This window comes from Gossypium hirsutum, chromosome A02 (genome assembly GCF_007990345.1).
Source record: "Gossypium hirsutum isolate 1008001.06 chromosome A02, Gossypium_hirsutum_v2.1, whole genome shotgun sequence".
Classification (NCBI taxonomy): domain Eukaryota; kingdom Viridiplantae; phylum Streptophyta; class Magnoliopsida; order Malvales; family Malvaceae; genus Gossypium; species Gossypium hirsutum.
In genome coordinates this window covers 64,696,037-64,702,433 of record NC_053425.1, presented here as the reverse complement: position 1 = coordinate 64,702,433, position 6,397 = coordinate 64,696,037, and positions in this window count along the sequence as shown.

Sequence of the window (6,397 nt, the reverse complement as noted above, 5' to 3'; positions counted from 1 at the left end):
TCTTAGGACATGGGCGTGTGCCTAGGCCGTGTGAAGTCTGCTCTTAATTTTTAGAATTTAATTCACCACACAATCTAAGCACACGGGTGTGTGACTTGGCCGTGTAACCTTATTTTGATGATGACGGCATAAACAGAGAGTTACACGGGCTGAGGACACTGGTGTGTCCCAAGCCACACGGGCGTGTGCGACCACACAGCCTACCTACACGGGTGTGTGACTCTCCAAAGTAAGAATGTTTGCTAAGTTATCCACTGTTTTCACAAGTTCTCAGTTTTGTCCCGAATCGCTTCCGATGTATGTTTCTAGTCTCGTAGGCCCATGAAAGGGACAATATGCATGATAGGAATGGTTTTAAATTTGAACGAAGTTTTATGGTCTGACTTTGTATGTTTGTTTATGTTCGAGTCCGATAATGCCTCGTACCCTATCCCGGCTTTGGATTTGGGCTAGGGGTGTTACAGAAGTCAAATTTTTGGGACACATCAGTTTGGGTGATAGCGTTAGAGTTAACCCGATTAAAATCTCGGCTATTATTGAATGGAAACTGCCGAAGAATGTGACAAAAGTTAGAAGCTTTTTGGGCCTAGCTAGCTACTGGAGACAATTTATTAAAGGGTTTTCTATGATCACCACTCCTATGACAAGATTGCTCCAAACAGATGTTAAGTTTGAGTGGTCAGAAAAGCGTCAGCAAAGTTTTGAGAAGCTAAAGACGTTATTGACTGAAGCATCTGTTTTGGTACAACCTGAGTCGTGTAAAGAATTCATGATTAATAGTGATGCATCCTTGAATGGTTTGGGATGTGTGCTCATGCAAGAGAGTAATGTGGTAGCCTACACTTCGAGATAGTTGAAGCCTCACGAGAAGAACTAGCCGACACATGACTTAAAGTTGGCCACCATTGTGTTTGCATTAATGATTTGGAGACACTATCTGTATGGTGAGAAGTGTCAGGTGTTCACCAATCATAAAAGCTAAAAATACTTGAACACTCAAAAGGATTGAACCTAAGGCAACAAAGATGGCTTGAATTATTAAAAGAATATGAGCTTGTGAGTGATTAACATCCAGGAATGGCGAATGTGGTTGTCGATGCCTTGAGAAGGAAATCATTGTGTGCTTTGAAAGCATTGAACACCTAGCTGGCTTTATCAAATGACGGTTCAATCCTAGTGGAGTTGAAGGCTAGACCAACTTTTCTTCAATAGATTTGTAATGCTCAAAAAGCTGATAAGGTGTTGCAAGCTAAGAGAGTTTAATGTGAGTCTAGTAGAGAACCAAATTTTCAGAAAGACTTCGATGGGTGTTTAAGATTCCTTGTTAGGATTTGTGTTCCGAAGGACACCGAGTTGATTCGGAGTATTTTACATGAGGTACACAGTGGTTGTTTTTCTATCCACCTGGGCAACACAAAAATGTACAATGACTTGAAGAAAATGTACTGGTGGAATGGTATGAAAAGAGATATTTTAGAGTTCTTATCAAAATGTCTAATTTGTCAGCAAGTAAAGGCTAACCATCAAGTACCTTCGGGCTTACTTCAGCCTATCTTGGTTCCCGAGTGGAAATGGGACCTGATTACCACGGATTTCTTAATGGATTACCTTTAACTCTGAGAAAAAAGGATGTTGTGTGGGTTGTTGTCGATAGATTGATGAAATCAGCTCACTTTATTCTGGTATGTACTGATTACTCACTTGACAAGTTAGTCGAGTTGTACATTGCTAAAATTGTTAGACTTCACAGAGTACCTTTGTCGATTATATCGAATAGAGATCTGAGGTTCATATCACGGTTTTGGAAAAAGTTACAGGAAGCTTTAGGAACAAAGCCAAACTTTAGTACCGCTTTCCATCCACAAACTGACGGTTAGTCCGAGAGGGTAATTCAGATTTTGGAAGATATGCTCAGATGTTGTGTCCTTGAATTCCAAGGTAGCTGGGAAAAATATTTGCCATTGGTAAATTTCGCCTATAACAATAGTTACCAGACGAGTTTGAAAATAATGCCTTGTGAGGCATTGTATAGGCATAAATGCAAAACACCCTTATATTGGACTGAACTCAAAGAAAATAAGATTCATGGGGTTGACTTGATTAAGGAGGCGGAAGATAAGGTGAAAGTGAAGCTGCTTCGGATAGACAAAAATCCTACGCAGATTTGAAAAGGAAAGAAATTAAGTATCAAGTCAGTGATAAGCTATTTTTGAAACTATCTCCATGGAAAAAGGTTTTGAGATTTGTTAAGAAAGGCAAATTAAGTCCTCATTTTATAAGGCCATATGTGGTCATCGAGAGAATTGGACCGATTGCCTATCGATTGGCTTTGCCACCTGAGTTAGCAAAGATTCATGATGTGCTCAATGTGTCCATGTTGCGCCATTATCGATCTGATCCTTTACATGTGATTTCGCTGTCAGAGGTTGATATTCAACCAGATTTGACTTACAGTGAGGAACCGATCAAGATTTTGGCACGCGAAGTCAAACAGTTAAGAAACAAAAATATTGCCCTTGTGAAAGTATTGTGGCAAAGACATGGAGTTGAGGAGGCTACATGGGAGTCTGAGGAGGCAATGAGAAACAAGTATTCAAACCTTTTTATCGGTAATATTTTCGGGGACAAAATCCCTAAAGGGGGAGAGTTGTAACATCCTGAATTAGGGCCTAGTCGGAATAATGGTTTTGAGACCACAAATCCAAGATAGAAATAAATATATTATGACTGTTTGATGGTCCATGACATGATTACATGCTTGTGTGAAAATTTCATGTAGAAATTTTATGCCTAAGGTGTTCAATTTGATTTTAAGGACTAAATTGAATAAGTTGCAAAACTTGAGTTCTAGAATTCTTTTAGTATGAAATTGCATTGGAATCTTAATTAGAGGTCCTTAAATAGCAATTTGACCGAATTCTAAATTTTTGGACAAAAATGGGCATGCATGGATAAAGATTTAAAGTTTAGTAAAAAGGACATTTTGGTCATTTGGTTAATTAAAGAATAAAAAGGGAAAATAAGTCAAAATTGGTATCCATCTTCTTCTCCCATTGCCGAAATTTTCATGCTCACCATAGCTAGGGTTTTCAACATTTTCAAGCTCAATTGTAAGTACCTTCAAGCCCCATTTTCAATGTTCTTCGTGTTTTTAAAGTTGTCATCAATCGATTTAGCTATTTCTACCCTTTATTTGAGCGAAGGTTTATGTTCAACATTTAACCCATGTGAGACATGTTAGTATTTTGATGTTTTATGGAGGAATATGAAAGTTTGATGTGTGATAAACATCTTTTGTAAAGTGATTTCTAGTGAAAACACCTATAAGGGACTTATTTGTAAAAGAGGTTAAATGGGTAGCAAGATGCATGATTTGATGAAAAATGTGGGCTGTTATGAATGTATATGAAGTTCTCTCAGCTTGGGTAGTTAAGAAATTGGACACATTTCATTTTATGAGCCTAGGGACTAAAATGTAAAATGCCAAAATTTTAGGGACTAAATGGTAATTTTACTGTGGATGAGAGTTTAATGTAAATGTATGAGTAAAATGATAATTTGATAATTGAATTTGTTTATATAGACCAGAACAGCCGATTACAAATTGGATCGTGGGAAACGAAATGTCTCGAATTAGTTGAAATCCGAATACGTTCCAATTCAAGGTAAGTTCAGATAACTTAATAAATGTACTAAATTGCTTGCATTTCATTATGTAAATATAGTAAAATGTATAAGTTGATAGAAACAATACACTATCCATAAGTTGAGATACATGAAATGAAATGTCATTGTCCCTATTGAACATTGTATTTAGATGGAGTATGATGACTTTTCAATGGGATAAAATGATGTTAATGGGATTTAGCCCTGACGAGTAATCCTGGATTAAGCTTTCTCTAGTAAATGTGATGTAATGGATTTAGCCCGGACGGGTAATCCAAACTAATCTCATTGGAGCGGTGGTTACAAAAAGGATTTAACCTAGACTGGCAAACCTGAATGAGCTCTTGGGAGCAAATGTTGAATAAACGTGATTTACCTAGGATTGGTAATCCTATTAAATAATTTGAAACTCGAGAATGTATTTTATGAACGTGTGATAAAGTAATTCCATTGAACCTAAATTGGTGGATAAATAATGTGTATCATAAACATACCAGTTGAAAATCCATCGAAAATACAATGGGTCAATGGGAGTAACTTGAGATATAAGGGAACAAAATGATATAAAGGATTGTATGGTGATGAGCTCATCTATGTTTATATGATACTTCTATGAAGCATTGACTGACATGCTTGATCGAGTGAATGTGTTTAGGTAAATTACCGAAAATATTGGTGGAATGAATGTTCTTGCTTACTTGTTTAAATAAATTGTTTGGTAAGTTTCTATCCTTTATGCGAGCTTACTAAGCATGAAAATGCTTACCCCGTTTTATTTTCCCCTTGTCTTATAGTGATCATAAAGCTTGCGAAAGTTGGAGGATTCGGTCGGAGTGAAGTCACACTATCAACAATCTCCTTTTGGTATAGCTAATTAAAACATTTTGTATAATGGCATGTAAGGGCTACCTGTCTAAACGAGGGTTTATATGTAATATTTTTGGAACTTAGCCATTGGAATGGCTAAGATTGTTCATAAGATCATGTTTTTCATGGATGTGGATTTGGCATGAATGAAAAGGAATTTATGTGATGCCTAGCTATACATTCAAGTATGTGAATGATGTTTATGTGCAAGTGAGTTAGTGTATTTGGATTTATCATACCTTGTTTATGGATGTTTGAATGCAAATTATAGGATGTTAAATGTCCTTGAAATGCATGAGTGTGTAAATGAAACTAAGGGTGGCAAGTGGCTTGGAAAATAGCCTCCAAATTTGTCCACACTGGTAGACACACGGGCATATGTCTAGGCTCTGTGTGACACACGGTCTGCCCCATGGGCATGTTGTCCTGCTGTGTGTCCCCTCTATCTTAGTTTTTCCAAAACAGAATGCTTAGTAGTAAACACACGGGCTAAGACACGGGCGCATGTCTTGGCAATGTGAGAGACACGGCCTACCCATATGGGCGTGTGCTTTGGCTGTGTGAAGTTTGCACCATTTTTATGAAAAATCAAGTATTTTTAATCGACCACATGATCTGGCTAGATGGGCGTGTGACACGACCGTGTGACCTTATTTTGGTGCTGACATCATAAACAGAAAATTACATGGCCTGAGGACACAAGCGTGTCAAGGGCACACAGGCACACTGAACTTGTTAAAAGCAAAAGCTATAGCAAAGAGTTCTTTTTCAGTTATTGTGTAGTTAAACTAGGCTCATGTCAAAGTTCTACTTGCATAGTAGATAAGGTGAAATACTTTGTTCCTTCCATCACAACTCCAACAACGAAATCGCTTGCGTCACACATCAATTCAAAAGATGAGTTTCGATCAGGTGTAACAATTATTGGGGCTAAGATTAACTGAATTTTCAACTCTTCAAAAGCTTCTAAACATGCTTTGGTAAAATAAAAAATATTATGTTTCTCTAACAGCATACACAAAGGTTTAGAAATTTTTGAAAAAAATTTTATAAACCTTTAGTAAAAATTGGCATGGCCTAAGAAACTTCGAACTCCTTTCACACTAATACGTGGTAGTAATTTTCAATTACATCCAATTTTGTTTTATCAACTTCGATCCCATTTCTAAAAATTTTGTGTCCTAAGACAATTCCCTCATTAACCATAAAATGACATTTCTCCCAGTTAAGGACAAGATTTGTCTCCTCACATCTCTTAAGTACCTTAGCGAAATTACTCAAACAAATATCATAAGTATTACCAAAAATAGAAAATTCATTAATGAAATCCTCAAAATCAACCATATAAGTAAATATTGCCATCATGCATCACTGAAATGTAGTAGATGGGTTACATAAATTGAAAGCAAATGTCCCGTACAAATAGTTAAAAGTGGTTTCATGTTGGTCTTTCAGGGCTACAACTATTTGATTGTATCTCAAAAATCCATCTAAGACACAGTAATATTTGTTACCTGCCAGTTTATCTAACATTTGATCCATAAAAGGCAATGGAAAATGGTCCTTCTAAGCTGCTTTGTTCAATTTTCTGTAATCAATACAGATTATCCAATCCGTGATAGTTCTTTTCAGGATTAACTCGTTACATTCATTCTCAACAATCGTAATTCTTCCTTTCTTGGGTACATATTGTACCAGACTTACCCATGAACTATCTTAGATAAGGTAGATAACTCTTGCATCTAACCATTTGATCACTTCCTTTCAAACAACCTCTTTCATGGTTGGGTTGAGTCTCCTTCGCCAATCAATTCTAGCTCTTTTGTCTTCCTCTAAAATAATTTTATGCATATTGAAAGAAGGA